The sequence below is a fragment of the Arachis stenosperma genome, chromosome 4 (assembly GCF_014773155.1).
Source record: "Arachis stenosperma cultivar V10309 chromosome 4, arast.V10309.gnm1.PFL2, whole genome shotgun sequence".
Taxonomy (NCBI): Eukaryota; Viridiplantae; Streptophyta; class Magnoliopsida; order Fabales; family Fabaceae; genus Arachis; species Arachis stenosperma.
Window position 1 is genome coordinate 107,067,964 of NC_080380.1, and position 19,485 is coordinate 107,087,448.

General features: G+C 40.5%; 2 non-coding genes across 2 annotated transcripts; both read left to right on the plus strand.

The window, feature by feature from the left end:
• Positions 1-11,647: 11,647 nt before the first annotated feature.
• On the plus strand, positions 11,648-11,755 carry LOC130978051 (small nucleolar RNA R71). The gene has a single exon (XR_009085715.1). It is a non-coding gene; the product is annotated as a small nucleolar RNA R71 (small nucleolar RNA).
• Positions 11,756-17,431: 5,676 nt separating this feature from the next.
• LOC130978067 (small nucleolar RNA R71) lies at positions 17,432-17,539 on the plus strand. Its single transcript, XR_009085731.1, has one exon. It is a non-coding gene; the product is annotated as a small nucleolar RNA R71 (small nucleolar RNA).
• Positions 17,540-19,485: the final 1,946 nt, after the last annotated feature.

Sequence of the window (19,485 nt, forward strand, 5' to 3'; positions counted from 1 at the left end):
TTTTAATGCCCTCATTAATTGGTTTTTGATGTTCCGTTTCTCTTGGCTTTTATTTTGAATTTTATTCTCAAGAAACGTTTTTCTCTTCTCTTGCTTTTTGCTGTAACTTCCCTTTTTCTTCTCTCCTTCTGTTTTTGTCTTTTACGCTTTCACGTTTGCAACGTTTGTTTGGTGATCGTAAGTGCTTCTTTGCTTTCAACGACCATTCCTGATTTCTCCATCTTCAACTTCCTTATGTACTCTTCTCCTTTTCCAGGTTGGTTTTGATTTTTCTTTCGTCGTCTATTTCTGCTGCTCTGTATTTGATTCTTTGATGAAGTTTTTGATTTTGACTAAGTGCATGTTGGAAAGCTTGAATCTTTTCATGTTTATCATGCTGGGTTTATCGCTATGATGTATGTTTTCTGGTTTCCGTTTGACCTTATGTATGCTTTTGGGTGGATTTTCCTGGGTTGGCTCTTTTAGGGCTTCGTATGTTACCGTTGCTTTCTGAACTGTTTGTTTTTGAGAAAGGTTGCTCCTTTTGATGGCTTTTGTCCTGTTGATCGCTTTTCTTTGATTTTCGCCTTTTTCTTCTCGGGACGATGCTTGTTTGGGAGAGGGTTATTTTCTCTGCTGAGGGTTTCATTTTTAGCTTTTGTAGATTTTTTTTTCTGAGACTTTACTCTGTCATTGCCTCCAAAGGATGCCCCTGGACCTCGGTGTGCGTCTTGGGGTCTTCCTTTTACTGTTTGTGTTCTTGAGGTCGCGTTGTCCGAGTTGCTTCCATATTGCCCGAATTTGTTTTTGGGTTTAGTAATCCGTTTCCTTTTCTTTGTTTGTAGGATTAGTTGGCCATGTCATCTAGCAAAAATATTGTCGAGGCGTCTTCTAAGGTTCCTGAGGGAATGTCTGACTGGTTGGACTCCCTTGTGTTGCTATGTGTATCTCTAGCTAATTCAGAGTTCTGTGAGGAGCTTAGAAAACACCATCAGATATGTAGTAGTGAGAAGCAAGAATGCAACTATGAGTTGGTGGCACCCGATTCTGACGACAGGGTCTGCTTTCCTGTTCCGACCCAGGGGGAGCGTCCTTTCTTTCATGCATATGATTTCTTCATTAGCCAAATGAACATTACCCTTCCCTTTACTTCCTATGAGACCGACCTGTTGTGGTCTTGTAATGTAGTCCCATCCCAACTTCATCCGAATTCTTGGGGTTTTATTAAGATTTTTCAGCTGGTTTGTCATGAATTCGGTGTTAAGCCCTCTTTGACTCTTTTCCTGTATCTGTATGTGTTAACAAAGCCTGGAACTACCAAAAAGAAAGCTTCTTGGATTTCTTTTAGGTCGGCCCAAGGACATAAGGTTTTTTCCATGCATGATGAGACTTTCCAAGATTTTAAGAATTACTTTTTCAAGATCCGAGCTGTTGAAGGAGCTCATCCTTTCTTTTTGGATGAGAATGGCGAGCCTCATTTTCCTTTAGAATGGCAGAGGAATGTAGTGGTATCTAGGTATACCTGGGAGATGTTGGACGAGGTTGAGTAGGCTTTTGTTGCTGCTTTGGAGGATATTTGGGGGGAGCCTCCCCATCTTGTGACCATGAAATTTCTAGGGGATCCATCCTTGATCCGTACTGTGCTGGGTATTATAAACTGTGTCCTTATTTGTTTTGTTTTCTGCTTTCTTTTCTGGCTTGTAAATTGTTGCATTTTTATATTTCAGAGATGTCGAAAAATAATGACTCACTGAAGGCCTTTAAGAAGGCGAGGAAGGCCACCGCGGCTCAAAATATCCCGGCCAAGGTGGTTGGTGCACGAAATTGTGATCACTACAACTTCGCACAACTAACCAGCAAGTGCACTGGGTCGTCCAAGTAATACCTTACGCGAGTAAGGGTCGATCCCACGGAGATTGTTGGTATGAAGCAAGCTATGGTCACCTTGTAAATCTCAGTCAGGCAGACTCAAATGGGTATAATGGTATACGAATAAAGCATAAAGATAAAGATAGAGATACTTATGTAATTCATTGGTAGGAACTTCAGATAAGCGCATGAAGATGCCTTCCCTTCCGTCTCTCTGCTTTCCTACTGTCTTCATCCAATCCTTCCTACTCCTTTCCATGGCAAGCTCGTGTAGGGTTTCACTGTTGTCAGCAGCTACCTCCCATCCTCTCATTGAAAACAATTGCATATGCTCTGGTCACAGCATAGAGGAATTCATCTGTCGGTTCTCAATCAGACCGGAATAGAATCCAGTGATTCTTTTGGCGTCTGTCACTAACGCCCCGCCCTCAGGAGTTTGAAGCACGTCACAGTCATTCAATCATTGAATCCTACTCAGAATACCACAGACAAGGTTTAGACCTTCCGGATTCTCTTGAATGCCGCCATCAGGTCCTGCCTATACCACGAAGATTCCGATTAAAGAATCCAAGAGATATTCACTAGAGCCTTGGTTGCTTGTAGAACAAAAGTGGTTGTCAGTCACCTTGTTCATGAGTGAGAATGATGATGAGTGTCACGGATCATCACATTCATCAAGTTGAAGAACAAGTGATATCTTAGAACAAGAACAAGCGGAATTGAATGGAAGAACAATAGTAATTGCATTAATACTCGAGGTACAGCAGAGCTCCACACCTTAATCTATGGTGTGTAGAAACTCCACCGTTGAAAATACATAAGAACAAGAGTGATCATTGGTTTCGGCCCCAGAGAGGGAACCAGAAGAACCAAGATGAAAATACAATAGTAAAAGGTCCTATATATAGAAAACTAGTAGCCTAGGGTGTACAGAGATGAGTAAATGACATAAAAATCCACTTCCGGGCCCACTTGGTGTGTGCTTGGGCTGAGCAATGAAGCAATTTCGTGTAGAGACTCTTCTTAGAGTTAAACGCCAGCTTTTATGCCAGTTTGGGCGTTTAACTCCCATTTAGGTGCCAGTTCCGGCGTTTAACACTGGAATTTCTTGAGGTGACTTTGAACGCCGGTTTGGGCCATCAAATCTTGGGAAAAGTATGGACTATCATATATTGCTGGAAAGCCCAGGATGTCTACTTTCCAACGCCGTTGAGAGCGGGCCAATTGGGCTTCTGTAGCTCCAGAAAATCCACTTCGAGTGCAGGGAGGTCAGAATCCAACAGCATCTGCAGTCCTTTTGAGTCTCTGGATCAGATTTTTGCTCAGATCCCTCAATTTCAGCCAGAAAATACCTGAAATCACAGAAAAACACACAAACTCATAGTAAAGTCCAGAAAAGTGAATTTTAATTAAAAACTAATAAAAATATAATAAAAACTAACTAAAAGATACTAAAAACATACTAAAAACAATGCCAAAAACCGTATAAATTATCCGCTCATCACAACACCAAACTTAAATTGTTGCTTGTCCCCAAGCAACTGAAAATCAAATAAGATAAAAAGAAGAGAATATACTATAGACTCCAAATTATCAATGAAACTAAGCTCCAAATTAGATGAGCGGGACTAGTAGCTTTTTGCCTCCGAACAGTTTTGGCATCTCACTTTATCCTCTGAAATTCAGAATGATTGGCTTCTTTAGGAACTCCGAATCCAGATAGTGTTATTGATGCTCCTAGTTAAGTATGATGATTCTTGAACACAGTTACTTATTGAGTCTTGGCCGTGGCCCAAAGCACTCTGTCTTCCAGTATTACCACCGGATACATACATGCCACAGACACATAATTGGGTGAACCTTTTCAGATTGTGACTCAGCTTTGCTAAAGTCCCCAATTAGAGGTGTCCAGGGTTCTTAAGCACACTCTTTTTGCCTTGGATCACAACTTTATTTCTTTCTTTTTCTTTTCTTTTTCTTTTTTTGTATTCACTGCTTTTTCTTGCTTCAAGAATCATTTTTATGATTTTTCAGATCCTCAGTAACATGTCTCCTTTTTCATCATTCTTTCAAGAGCCAACAATTTTAACATTCATGAATCATAAATTCAAAAGACATATGCACTATTTAAGCATACATTCAGAAAACAAAAAGTATTGTCACCACATCAAACTAATTAAGCTAGTCTTAAAGATGAATTTGAAATCCTGTACTTCTTGTTCTTTTGTGATAAAAACAGTTTTCATTTAAGAAAGGTGATGGATTCATATTCATAGCTTTAAGGCATAGACACTAAGACACTAATGATCATAAGACACAAACATGGATAAACATAAAGCATAATTTTCGAAAAACAGAAGAATAAAGAACAAGGAGATTAAAGAACGGGTCCACCTTAGTGATGGCGGCTCTTTCTTTCTTTTGAAGATCCTATGGAGTGCTTGAGCTCCTCAATGTCTCTTCCTTGTCTTTGTTGCTCCTTTCTCATGATCCTTTGATCTTCTTTAATTTCATGGAGGAGGATGGCATGTTCTTGGTGCTCCACCCTTAATTGTCCCATGTTGGAACTTAATTTTCCTAGGGAGGTGTTAATTTGCTCCCAGTAGTCTTGTAGAGGAAAGTGCATCCCTTGAGGTATCTCAGGGATCTCATGATGAGAGGGGTCTCTTGTTTGCTCCATCTTCTTCTTAGTGATGGGCTTGAGGTCATGCCTTCTCAGTTGAACCGGCTTTGGATGCCATAAATGGTTATGGAAAAACAAAAAGCAATGCTTTTACCACACCAAACTTAAAAGGTTTGCTCGTCCTCGAGCAAAAGAAGAAAGAAGAGAGTAGAAGAAGAAGAAATGGAGGAGAGGGAGATGGCTTTGTGGTTAGGCCAAAAGGGGAAGAAGTAGTGGTTTGAATTTGGATGGTGAGGTAAGTGGGGTTTTATGGAGGTGAGTGGTGAAGAGAGAGATGGAATTTGATAGGTAAGGGGTTTGTGGGGATCCTGTGGGGTCCACAGATCCTTAGGTGTCAAGGAAAAGTCATCCCTGCACCAAATGGCATCAAAAATCACGTTTTGTGCCAAATCTGGCGTTAAACGCCGGGCTGGTGCCCCTTTCTGGCGTTTAACGCCAGGTTCTTGCCCTTTCCTGGCGTTTAACGCCAGTCTGGTGCCCCTTTCTGGCGTTAAACGCCCAGAATGGTGCCAGACTGGGCGTTAAACGCCCAACTGCTAGCCTCACTGGCGTTTAAACGCCAATGAGTTCTTCCTCCAGGGTGTGCTGTTTTTCTTCCTGTTTTTCATTCTGTTTTTGCTTTTTCAATGGATTTTGTGACTTCTTATGATCATCAACCTACAAAAAAACATAAAATAACAAAGAGAAATATATAAAATATAATCATTGGGTTGCCTCCCAACAAGCGCTTCTTTAATGTCAGTAGCTTGACAGAGGGCTCTCATTGAGCCTCACAGATACTCAGAGCAATGTTGGAACCTCTGGTGCGCGAAATTGTGAACTATACTTTTTCACAACTCTCATAATCCCTGCTAATGGCTCCAAAAACTTGGTGCGCTCAATACCATGGCATTACACAACTTCGCACAACTAACCAGCAAGTGCACTGGGTCGTCCAAGTAATAAACCTTACGTGAGTAAGGGTCGATCCCACGGAGATTGTTAGTATTGAAGCAAGCTATGGTCATCTTGTAAATCTTAGTCAGGCAAACTCAGATATATATGGTGATGAACGAAAATAACATAAAAGATAAAGATAGTGATACTTATGTAATTCATTGGTAGGAACTTCAGATAAGCGCATGAAGATGCCTTCCCTTCCGTCTTTCTGCTTTCCTACTGTCTTCATCCAACCCTTCTTACTCCTTTCCATGGCAAGCTCGTATAGGGTCTCACTGTTGTCAGCAGCTACCTCCCATCCTCGCAGTGAAAGCTAATGCACACACTCTGTCACAGTGCTGCCAATCACCGGTGTGGTTCCCTCCCCTACCGGAATAGAATAACTCTTTTGCGTCTGTCACTAACGCCCAGTAGGTTACAGGTTTGAAGCACGTCACAGTCATTCAATCATTGAATCCTACTCAGAATACCACAGACAAGGTTAGACCTTCCGGATTCTCTTGAATGCTGCCATCAGTTCTTGCCTATACCACGAAGACTCTGATCTCACGGAATGGCTGGCTCGTTTGTCAGGCGAGCACTCGGTTGTCAGGCGATCAACCATGCATCGTGCAATCAGGAATCCAAGAGATATTCACCAAGCCTCAAATGCTTGTAGAACAAGAGTGGTTGTCAGTCACTTTGTTCATGAGTGAGAATGGTGATGGGCGTCAATCATCACCTTCATCATGTTGAAGAACAAGTGATATCTTGGATAAAGAACAAGCGGAATTTGAATGAAAGAACAATAGTAATTGCATTAATACTCGAGGTACAGCAGAGCTCCACACCTTAATCTATGGTGTGTAGAAACTCCACCGTTGAAAATACATAAGCATAAGGTCTAGGCATGGCCGAATGGCCAGCCTCCCAATGATCTAAGAACTAAAATGTCCAAAGATGATCTAGAGATCTAAAAGTGATCAAAAGATCTCTATACAATAGTAAAAGGTCCTACTTATAAGAAACTAGTAGCCTAGGGTGTACAGAAATGAGTAAATGACATAAAAATCCTCTTCCGGGCCCACTTGGTGTGTGCTTGGGCTGAGCAATGAAGCAATTTCGTGTAGAGACTCTTCTTGGAGTTAAACGCCAGCTTTGGTGCCAGTTTGGGCGTTTAACTCCCATTTGGGTGCCAGTTCCAGCGTTTAACGCTGGGATTTCTTGAGGTGACTTTGAACGCCGGTTTGGGCCATCAAATCTTGGGCAAAGTATGGACTATTATATATTGCTGGAAAGCCCAGGATGTCTACTTTCCAACGCCGTTGAGAGCGCGCCAATTGGGCTTCTGTAGCTCCAGAAAATCCGCTTCGAGTGCAGGGAGGTCAGAATCCAACAGCATCTGCAGTCCTTTTGAGTCTCAGAATCAGATTTTTGCTCAGGTCCCTCAATTTCAGCCAGAAAATACCTGAAATCACAGAAAAACACACAAACTCATAGTAAAGTCCAGAAAAGTGAATTTTAATTAAAAACTAATAAAAATATACTAAAAACTAACTATATCATATCAAAAACATACTAAAAACAATGCCAAAAAGTATACAAATTATCCGCTCATCACAACACCAAACTTAAATTGTTGCTTGTCCTCAAGCAACTGAAAATCAAATAAGATAAAAAGAAGAGAATATGCAATGAATTCCAAAAACATCTGTGAAGATCAGTATTAATCAGATGAGCGGGGCTTTTAACTTTTTGCCTCCGAACAGTTTTGGCATCTCACTCTATCCTTTGAAATCCAGAATGGTTGGCTTCTTTAGGAACTTAGAATCCAGATAGTGTTAATGATTCTCTTAGTAAAGTATGATGATTCTTGAACATAGCTATTTATTGAGTCTTGGCTGTGGCCCAAAGCACTCTGTCTTCCAGTATTACCACTGGATACATACATGCCACAGACACATAATTGGGTGAACCTTTTTAGATTGTGACTCAGCTTTGCTAAAGTCCCCAATTAGAGGTGTCCAGGGTTCTTAAGCACACTCTTATTTGCCTTGGATCATAACTTTATTCTTTCTTTTTTTCTCTTTCTTTTTTCGGTTTTTTTTTTTCGTTTTTTTTTTTAAAATGCTTTTCTTGCTTCAAGAATCATTTTATTGATTTTTCAGATCCTCAGTAACATGTCTCCTTTTTCATCATTCTTTCAAGAGCCAACATTCATGAACCACAAATTCAAAAGACATATGCACTGTTTAAGCATACATTCAGAGAACAAAAATATTGCCACCACATCAAAATAATTAAACTATTATAAAATTCAAAATTCATGCAATTCTTTCTTTTATCAATTAGGCACGTTTTTATTGAAGAAAGGTGATGGATTCATAGGACATTCATAACTGTAAGGCATAGACACTAAGACACTAATGATCACAAGACACAAACATGGATAAACATAAGCATTAAAATTCGAAAAATAGAAGAACAATAGCAAGGAAATCAAAGAACGGGTCCACCTTAGTGATGGCGGCTCTTTCTTGCTCTTGAAGATCCTATGGAGTGCTTGAGCTCCTCAATGTCTCTTCCTTATCTTTGTTGCTCCTCCCTCATGATTCTTTGATCTTCTCTAATTTCATGAAGGATGATGGAGTGTTCTTGATGCTCCACCCTCAGTTGTCCCATGTTGGAACTTAGTTCTCCTAGGGAGGTGTTTAGTTGCTCCCAATAGTTTTGTGGAGGAAAATTCATCCCTTGAGGAATCTCAGGGATCTCATGATGAGTGAGATCTCTTGTGTACTCCATCCTTTTCTTGGTGATGGGCTTGTCCTCATCAATGGGGATTTCTCCCTCTATGTCAACTCCAACTGAATAACAGAGGTGACAAATGAGATGAGGAAAGGCTAACCTTGCCAAGGTGGAGGTCTTGTCCGCCACCTTATAGAGTTCTTGGGCTATAACCTCATGAACCTCTATTTCTTCTCCAATCATGATACTATGGATCATGATGGCCCGGTCTATGGTAACTTCGGACCGGTTGCTAGTGGGGATGATTGAGCGTTGTATGAACTCTAACCATCCTCTAGCCACGGGCTTGAGGTCATGCCTTCTCAATTGGACCGGCTTTCCTCTTGAATCTTGCTTCCATTGTGCGCCCTCTTCACATATGGTTGTGAGGACTTGGTCCAACCTTTGATCAAAGTTGACCCTTCTAGTGTAAGGATGCTCATCTCCTTGCATCATAGGCAAGTTGAACGCCACCCTCACACTCTCCGGACTAAAATCCAAGTATGTCCCCCGAACCATAGTGAGATAATTCTTTGGATTCGGGTTCACACTTTGGTCATGGTTCTTTGTGATCCATGCATTGGCATAGAACTCTTGAACCATCAAGATTCCGACTTGTTGAATGGGGTTGGTAAGAACTTCCCAACCTCTTCTTCGGATCTCATGGCAGATCTCCGGATATTCACCCTTTTTGAGTGAAAAGGGGACCTCGGAGATCACCTTCTTCAAGGCCACAACTTCATAGAAGTGGTCTTGATGCACCCTTGAGAGGAATCTATCCATCTCCCATGACTCGGAGGTGGAAGCTTTTGCCTTCCCTTTCCTCTTTTTAGAGGTTTCTCCGGCCTTGGATGCCATAAATGGTTATGGAAAAACAAAAAGCAACGCTTTTACCACACCAAACTTAAAATGTTTGCTCGTCCTCGAGCAAAAGAAGAAAGAAGAGAGTAGAAGAAGAAGAAATGAGGAAGAAGGGAGATGGTAGTGTGTTCGGCCAAGAAGGGTAAGAAAGGGGGTTTAGGTTGTGTGAAAATGAAGAGTTGAAGAAGGGTATTTATCGGAGAGAGGGGGGTAAAGGTTCGGCCATTATGGGTGGGTTTGGGAGGGAAAGTGGTTTGAATTTGAAGGGTGAGGTTGGTGGGGTTTTATGAAGGATGGGTGTGAGTGGTGAAGAGAAAGATGGGATTTGATAGGTGAGGGGTTTTTGGGGAAGAGGTGTTGAGGTGATTGGTGAATGGGGGAAGAGAGAGAGTGATGGTAGGGTCCTGTGGGGTCCACAGATCCTGTAGTGTCAAGGAAAAGTCATCCCTGCACCAAATGTTGCTCAAAATCACGTTTTGAGCCATTTCTGGCGTTAAACGCTGGGCTGGTGCCCATTCCTGGCGTTTAACGCCAGGTTCTTGCCCTTTACTGGCGTTTAACGCCAGTCTGGTGCCCCTTTCTGGCGTTAAACGCCCAGAATGGTGCCAGACTGGGCGTTAAACGCCCAACAGCTAGCATTACTGGCGTTTGAACGCCAGTTTCTTCTCCTCCAGGGTGTGCTATTTTTCTTCCTGTTTTTCATTCTGTTTTTGCTTTTTTCATTATTTTTGTGACTTCTTATGATCATCAACCTACAAAAAAGATAAAATAACAAAAGAAAATAATTAATTATAAAACATTGGGTTGCCTCCCAACAAGCGCTTCTTTAATGTCATTAGCTTGACAGAGGGCTCTCATGGAGCCTCAGAAATGCTCAGTACCGTGTTGAAACCTCCCAACACCAAACTTAGAGTTTGAATGTGGGGTTTCAACACCAAACTTAGAGTTTGGTTGTAGCCTCCCAACACCAAACTTAGAGTTTGACTGTGGGGGCTCTGTTTGGCGCTGTTTTGAGAGGAGCTCTTCATGCTTCCTCTCCATGATGATAGAGGGATATCCTTGGGCCTTAAACACCAAGGATTTTTCATTCACTTGAATGATTAACTCTCCTCTGTCAACATCAATCACAGCCTTTGCTGTGGCTAGGAAGGGTCTGCCAAGGATGATGGATTCATCCATGCACTTCCCAGTCTCTAGGACTATGAAATCAGTAGGAATGTACTGGTCTTCAACTTTAACCAGAACATCCTCTACAAGTCCATGGGCTTGTTTTCTTGAGTTGTCTGCCATCTCTAATGAGATTCTTGCAGCTTGCACCTCTAAGATCCCTAATTTCTCCATTACAGAGAGGGGCATGAGGTTCACACTTGACCCTAAGTCACACAAGGCCTTCTTGAAGGTCATGGTGCCTATGGTACAAGGTATAGAAAACTTCCCAGGATCCTGCCTCTTTTGAGGCAGTTTCTGCCTAGACAAGTCATCCAGTTCTTTGGTGAGCAAGGGAGGTTCATCCTCCCAAGTCTCATTTCCAAATAACTTGTCATTTAGCTTCATGATTGCTCCAAGGTATTTAGCAACTTGCTCTTCAGTAACATACTCATCCTCTTCAGGGGAAGAATACTCATCAGAGCTCATGAATGGCAGAAGTAAGTCCAATGGAATCTCTATGGTCTCATTTTGAGCCTCAGATTCCCAAGGTTCCTCATTGAGGAACTCAGAGGAGAGTGGTGCACGCCCACTGGGGTCTTTCTCAGTGGCGTCTTCTTCCTCTCTTTCCTCTCCATATTCGGCCATGTTGATGGCCTTGCACTCTCCTTTTGGATTTTCTTCTGTATTACTTGGGAGAGTACTAGGAGGGAGTTCAGTAACTTTCTTGCTCAGCTGACCCACTTGTCCTTCCAAATTTCTGATGGAGGACCTTGTTTCATTCATGAAACTTTGAGTGGTCTTTATTAGATCAGAGACCATTGTTGCTAAGTCAGAAGTATTCTGCTTAGAACTCTCTGTCTGTTGCTGAGAAGATGATGGAAAAGGCTTGCCATTGCTAAACCTGTTTCTTCCACCATTATTGTTATTGAAACCTTGTTGAGGTCTCTCTTGATTCTTCCATGAGAGATTTGGGTGATTTCTCCCTGAAGAATTGTAGGTATTTCCATAGGGTTCTCCTAGGTAATTCACCTCTTCCATGGAAGGGTTCTCAGGATCATAAGCTTCTTCCTCAGATGAAGCATCCTTTGTACTGTTTGGTGCATTTTGCATTCCAGACAGACTTTGAGAAATCAAATTGACTTGTTGAGTCAATATCTTGTTCTGAGCCAATATGGCATTCAGAGTGTCAATCTCAAGAACTCCTTTCTTCTGACTAGTCCCATTGTTCACAGGATTCCTTTCAGAAGTGTACATGAATTGGTTATTTGCAACCATTTCAATCAATTCTTGAGCTTCTGCAGGCGTCTTCTTCAGATGAAGAGATCCTCCAGCAGAGCTATCCAAGGACATCTTAGATAGTTCAGAGAGACCATCATAGAAAATACCTATGATGCTCCATTCAGAAAGCATGTCTGAAGGACATCTTCTGATTAATTGTTTGTATCTTTCCCAAGCTTCATAGAGGGATTCTCCATCCTTCTGTCTGAAGGTTTGGACTTCCACTCTAAGCTTACTCCATCTTTGTGGTAGAAAGAACTTTGCCAAGAAGGCATTGACTAGCTTTTCCCAAGAGTCCAGGCTTTCTTTAGGTTGAGAATCCAACCATATTTTAGCTCTGTCTCTTACAGCAAAAGGGAATAGCATCAGTCTATAGACCTCAGGGTTAACCCCATTAGTCTTGACTGTGTCACAGATTTGCAAGAATTCAGCTAAAAACTGATGAGGATCTTCCATTGGAAGTCCATGGAACTTGCAATTCTGTTGCATTAGAGAAACTAATTGAGGCTTAAGCTCAAAGTTGTTTGCTCCAATGGCAGGGATAGAGATGCTTCTCCCATAGAAGTCGGGAGTAGGTGCAGTAAAGTCACCCAGCACCTTCCTTGCATTGTTGGCATTGTTGTTGTTTTCGGCTGCCATGGGTTCTTCTTCTTTGAAGAATTCGGTCAGGTCCTCTAAAGAGAGTTGTGCTTTGGCTTCTCTTAGCTTTCGCTTCAAGGTTCTCTCAGGTTCAGGGTCAGCTTCAACAAGAATGCCTTTGTCTCTGCTCCTGCTCATATGAAAGAGAAGAGAAAAAGAAAATGTGGAATCCTCTATGTCACAGTATAGAGATTCCTTGAAATGTCAGAGGAAAAGAGAAATAGAAAGAAGAAGGAGAAGAAAAATTCGAACTTTAATTAGATAAGGTTCGAATTGTGCATTTAGAAGGAGTGGTACTCCATAAATAGAAGGATGTGAGAAGGAGGGAAGAGGATTTTCGAAAATTCAATTAAAAGATTTTGAAAACATTTTGAAAATTTGATTGATAATTTTCGAAAATTGAAAGTGGAAGAGAAATCAAGTGATTTTTGAAAAGATTTTGAAATTAGAAACTAAAAAGATTTGATTGAAAACTAATTTGAAAAAGATATGATAAAAAAAATATGATTGAAAGGTTATTGTCTTAAAAAGATGTGATTGCGAAGATATGATTTGAAAACCATTTTAAAAGATATGTTTTGAAAATTATTTTAAAAGATTTGATTTGGAAAATTAGTGACTTGCCTAACAAGAAAAGATATGATTCAAACATAAAACCTTCCTTAACAGAGAAGGCAAAAAATGTTCAATCAAATCATTAATTGTTAGTAAGTATCTTTGAAAGGAAAGAAATTAATTTTGAAAACATTTGAGTGAAAAGATTTGATTTGAAAAAGATTTGATTTTGAAAAACTTGAAAAAAATTGATTTGAAAACAAAATCTTCCCCCTAGCACCATCCTGGCGTTAAACGCCCAGAATGGTATACATTCTGGCGTTTAACGCCCAAAATGCTACCTCTTTGGGCGTTAAACGCCCAACCAGGTGCCCTGGCTGGCGTTTAAACGCCAGTCTGCCTTCTTCACTGGGCATTTTTGAATGCTCAGCTTTTTCTGTATAATTCCTCTGCAGTGTGTTCTGAATCTTCAATCCCTTGTATCATTGACTTGAAAAGACACAAATTAAAAATATTTTTGGATTTTTAATAATTAAAATGCAACAAGAATCAAATAACAATGCATGCAAGACACCAAACTTAGCAGTTTGTATACTACTGACACTAATGAACTGAAAATGCATATGAGACACACAAAATACTCAAGTCAATAGAATTCAAAGATCAGAGCAAGTGAATTATCAAGAACATCTTGAAGATCACTAAGACATATGAATGCATGCAATTGACACCAAACTTAGGATGAGACACTAGACTCAAACAAGAAATATTTTGAATTTTATGATTTTTTTAATTTTTTAATTTTTTTTGTGTTTTTCGAAAATTAAGTGGAAAAAGAAGGTATCAAAATTCTTAATGAGAATTCCAGGAATCAGTGCGATGCTAGTCTAAGACTCCGGTCCAGGAATTAGACATGGCTTCACAGCCAGCCAAGCTTCCAAAGAAAGCTTCGGTCCAAAACACTAGACATGACCAAAGGTCAGCCAAGCCTTAGCAAATCACTGCTCCAAAAGCAAGATTGATACGAAATCAACAAGCTCTTGTGGTGATAAGTTGAAACCTCGGTCCAATCAGATTAGACATGGCTTCTCAGCCAGCCAGATTTCAACAAATCATCATGAAACTCTAGAATTCATCTTCAAGAATTTCGAAAAAAAAAATACCTAATCTAAGCAACAAGATGAACCGTCAGTTGTCCAGCCTGAACAATCCCGGGCAATAACACCAAAAATTTGATGTTGTTGCCGGATCTTGGCACTGATGTTACCAAAGGCTTGCTCAAAACTAGAACAATCCCCGGCAACGGCGCCAAAAACTTGGTGCGCGAAATTGTGAACTATACTTTTTCACAACTCTCATAATCCCTGGTAATGGCTCCAAAAACTTGGTGCGCTCAATGCCATGGCATTACACAACTTCGCACAACTAACCAGCAAGTGCACTGGGTCGTCCAAGTAATAAACCTTACGTGAGTAAGGGTCGATCCCACGGAGATTGTTAGTATTGAAGCAAGCTATGGTCATCTTGTAAATCTTAGTCAGGCAAACTCAGATATATATGGTGATGAACGAAAATAACATAAAAGATAAAGATAGTGATACTTATGTAATTCATTGGTAGGAACTTCAGATAAGCGCATGAAGATGCCTTCCCTTCCGTCTTTCTGCTTTCCTACTGTCTTCATCCAACCCTTCTTACTCCTTTCCATGGTAAGCTCGTATAGGGTCTCACTGTTGTCAACAGCTACCTCCCATCCTCGCAGTGAAAGCTAATGCACACACTCTGTCACAGTGCTGCCAATCACCGGTGTGGTTCCCTCCCCTACCGGAATAGAATAACTCTTTTGCGTCTGTCACTAACGCCCAGTAGGTTACAGGTTTGAAGCACGTCACAGTCATTCAATCATTGAATCCTACTCAGAATACCACAGACAAGGTTAGACCTTCCGGATTCTCTTGAATGCTGCCATCAGTTCTTGCCTATACCACGAAGACTCTGATCTCACGGAATGGCTGGCTCGTTTGTCAGGCGAGCACTCGGTTGTCAGGCGATCAACCATGCATCGTGCAATCAGGAATCCAAGAGATATTCACCAAGCCTCAAATGCTTGTAGAACAAGAGTGGTTGTCAGTCACTTTGTTCATGAGTGAGAATGGTGATGGGCGTCAATCATCACCTTCATCATGTTGAAGAACAAGTGATATCTTGGAGAAAGAACAAGCGGAATTTGAATGAAAGAACAATAGTAATTGCATTAATACTCGAGGTACAGCAGAGCTCCACACCTTAATCTATGGTGTGTAGAAACTCCACTGTTGAAAATACATAAGCATAAGGTCTAGGCATGGCCGAATGGCCAGCCTCCCAATGATCTAAGAACTAAAATGTCCAAAGATGATCTAGAGATCTAAAAGTGATCAAAAGATCTCTATACAATAGTAAAAGGTCCTACTTATAAGAAACTAGTAGCCTAGGGTGTACAGAAATGAGTAAATGACATAAAAATCCTCTTCCGGGCCCACTTGGTGTGTGCTTGGGCTGAGCAATGAAGCAATTTCGTGTAGAGACTCTTCTTGGAGTTAAACGCCAGCTTTGGTGCCAGTTTGGGCGTTTAACTCCCATTTGGGTGCCAGTTCCAGCGTTTAACGCTGGGATTTCTTGAGGTGACTTTGAATGCCGGTTTGGGCCATCAAATCTTGGGCAAAGTATGGACTATTATATATTGCTGGAAAGCCCAGGATGTCTACTTTCCAACGCCGTTGAGAGCACGCCAATTGGGCTTCTGTAGCTCCAGCAAATCCGCTTTGAGTGCAGGGAGGTCAGAATCCAACAGCATCTGCAGTCCTTTTGAGTCTCAGAATCAGATTTTTGCTCAGGTCCCTCAATTTCAGCCAGAAAATACCTGAAATCACAGAAAAACACACAAACTCATAGTAAAGTCCAGAAAAGTGAATTTTAATTAAAAACTAATAAAAATATACTAAAAACTAACTATATCATATCAAAAACATACTAAAAACAATGCCAAAAAGTATACAAATTATCCGCTCATCAACCTCCTAACACCAAACTTAGAGTTTGAATGTGGGGGTTCGACACCAAACTTAGAGTTTGGTTGTGGCCTCCCAACACCAAACTTAAAGTTTGACTGTGGGGGCTCTGTTTGTCTCTGATTTGAGAGAAGCTCTTCATGCTTCTTCTCCATGGTGAAAGAGGGATATCCTTGAGCCTTAAACACAAAGGATTTTTTATTCACTTGAATGATCAGTTCACCTCCATCAACATCAATCACAGCCTTTGCTGTGGCTAGGAAGGGTCTGCCAAGGATGATGGATTCATCCATGCACTTCCCAGTCTCTAGGACTATGAAATCAGTAGGGATGTAGTGGTCTTCAATCTTAACCAAAACATTCTCTACAAGTCCATAAGCTTGTTTTCTTGAGTTGTCTGCCACCTCTAGTGAGATTCTTGCAGCTTGTACCTCAAAGATCCCTAATTTCTCCATTACAGAGAGGGGCATGAGGTTTACACTTGACCCTAAGTCACACAAGGCCTTCTTGAAGGTCATGGTGCCTATGGTACAAGGTATAGAAAACTTCCCAGGATCCTGCCTCTTTTGAGGCAGTTTCTGCCTAGACAAGTCATCTAGTTCTTTGGTGAGCAAGGGAGGTTCATCCTCCCAAGTCTCATTTCCAAATAACTTGTCATTTAGCTTCATGATTGCTCTAAGGTATTTAGCAACTTGCTCTTCAGTGACATACTCATCCTCTTCAGAGGAAGAATACTCATCAGAGCTCATGAAAGGCAGAAGTAAGTCCAATGGAATCTCTATGGTCTCATTTTGAGCCTCAGATTCCCATGGTTCCTCATTGGGGAACTCTGTGGAGGTCAGTGCACGCCCATTGAGGCTTTCCTCAGTGGCGTCCACCTCCTCTCTTTCCTCTCCAAATTCGGCCATGGTTATGGCTTTGCACTCTCCTTTTGGATTTTCTTCTGTATTACTTGGGAGAGTACTAGGAGGGAGTTCAGTAATTTTCTTGCTCAGCTGACCCACTTGCGCCTCCAATTCCTAATGGAGGACCTTGTTTCAGTCATGAAACTTTGAGTGGTTTTAATTAGATCAGAGACCATAGTTGCTAAGTCAGAGTGGTTGTGCTTAGAATTCTCTGTCTGTTGCTGAGAAGATGATGAAAAAGGCTTGCCATTGCTAAACCTGTTTCTTCCACCATTATTGTTATTGAAACCTTGTTGAGGTCTCTCTTGATTCTTCCACGAGAAATTTGGGTGATTTCTCCATGAAGAATTGTAGGTGTTTCCACAGGGTTCTCCTAGGTAATTCACCTCTTCCATTGAAGGATTCTCAGGATCATAAGCTTCTTCCTCAGATGAAGCATCCTTAGTACTGTTTGGTGCATTTTGCATTCCAGACAGACTTTGAGAAATCAAATTGACTTGTTGAGTCAATATTTTATTCTGAGCCAAAATGGCGTTCAGAGTGTCAATCTCAAGAACTCCTTTCTTCTGATTAGTCCCATTGTTCACAGGATTCCTTTCAGAAGTGTACATGAATTGGTTATTTGCAACCATTTCAATTAGCTCTTGAGCCTCTGTAGGCGTCTTCTTCAGATGAAGAGATCCTCCAGCAGAGCTATCCAAGGACATCTTAGATAGTTCAAAGAGACCATCATAGAAAATACCTATGATGCTCCATTCAGAAAGCATGTCTGAGGGACATTTTCTGATTAATTGTTTGTATCTTTCCCAAGCTTCATAGAGGGATTCTCCATCCTTTTGTCTGAAGGTTTGGACTTCCACTCTAAGCTTACTCCATCTTTGTGGTGGAAAGAACTTTGCCAAGAAGGCATTGACTAGCTTTTCCCAAGAGTCCAGGCTTTCTTTAGGTTGAGAGTCCAACCATATTCTTGCTCTGTCTCTTACAGCAAAAGGGAATAGCATCAGTCTATAGACCTCAGGGTCAACCCCATTAGTCTTGACTGTGTCACAGATTTGCAAGAACTCAGCTAAAAACTGATGAGGATCTTCCATTGGAAGTCCATGGAACTTGCAATTCTGTTGCATTAGAGAAACTAATTGAGGCTTAAGCTCAAAGTTGTTTGCTCCAATGGCAGGGATAGAGATGCTTCTCCCATAGAAATCAGGAGTAGGTGCAGTGAAGTCACCCAGCACCTTCCTTGCATTGTTGGTATTGTTGTTGTTTTCGGCTGCCATGGGTTCTTCTTCCTTGAAGAATTCGGTCAGGTCCTCAACAGAGAGTTGAGTCTTAGCTTCTCTTAGCTTTCGCTTCAAGGTCCTTTCAGGTTCAGGGTCAGCTTCAACAAGAATGCCTTTGTCTTTGTTCCTGCTCATATGAAAGAGAAGAGAACAAGAAAATATGGAATCCTCTATGTCACAGTATAGAGATTCCTTGAGGTGTCAGAGGAAGAAGAGAAATAGAAGACAAAAGTAGAAAATTCGAACTTATCAAAGAAGATGGAGTTCGAATTTTGCATTAAGGAATAGTGTTAGTCCATAAACAGAAGGATGTGAGGAGAAGGGAAGTAATTTTCAAAAATTAAGTAGAAGATTTTGAAAACATTTTTGAAAAAAAAAAACACTACTTAATTTTCGAAAATGAAAGTGGGAGAGAAGTAAAATGATTTTTGAAAAAGATTTTGAAATTAGAAATCAAAAAGATTTGATTGAAAACTATTTTGAAAAAGATGTGGTTAAGAAGATATGATTGGTTAAAAAAATGTGATTGAGAAAATATGATTTGAAAATAATTTTAAAAGATATGATTTGAAAACAATTTGAAAAGATATGATTTTAAAAATTAATGACTTGCCTAACAAGAAAAGATATGATTCAAACATAAAACCTTTCTCAACAGAAAAGGCAAAAAATGTTCAATCAAATCATTAATTGTTAGTAAGTATCTTTGAAAAAGGAAAGAAATTGATTTTGAAAACATTTGATTGAAAAGATATGATTTGAAAAAGATTTGATTTTGAAAAACTTTGAAAACTTGAAAAAAAATTGATTTTGAAAACAAAATCTTCCCCCTTGTGCCATCCTGGCGTTAAACGCCCAGAATGGTGCACATTCTGGCGTTTAACGCCCAAACTACTACCCTTTTGGGCGTTAAACGCCCAACCAGGCACCCTGGCTGGCGTTTAAACGCCAGTCTGTCCTTCTTCACTGGGCATTTTTGAATGCCCAGCTTTTTCTGTGTGATTCCTCTGCAGTATGTTCTGAATCTTCAATTCTCTGTATTATTGACTTGAAAAGACACAAATTAAAAATATTTTTGGATTTTTAATAATGAGGAATAATCAAATAACAATGCATGCAAGACACCAAACTTAGCAGTTTGTATACTATTGACACTAACCAAATAAGAATGCATATGAGAAACAACAAAACACTCAAGTCAATAGAATTCAAAGATCAAAACAAGGAAATCATCAAGAACAACTTGAAGATCAATGAGGACACATGCCTAAATTCGAAAAATGCAAGAAGAACAGAAACATGCAATTGATACTAAACTTAAGATGAGACTCTAGACTCAAACAAGAAATATTTTTGGATTTTATGATTTTATAATTTTTTTGTGCTTTTTCGAAAATTAAGTGAAAATAAAAATAAAGGTATCAAAATTCTTAATGAGAATTCCAGGAATCATGCAATGTTAGTCTAAAGCTTTAGTCTAAAGGAATTAGACATGGCCGGCCAAGCTTCAGCAGGACACTGCATTCAAGAGCTAAATT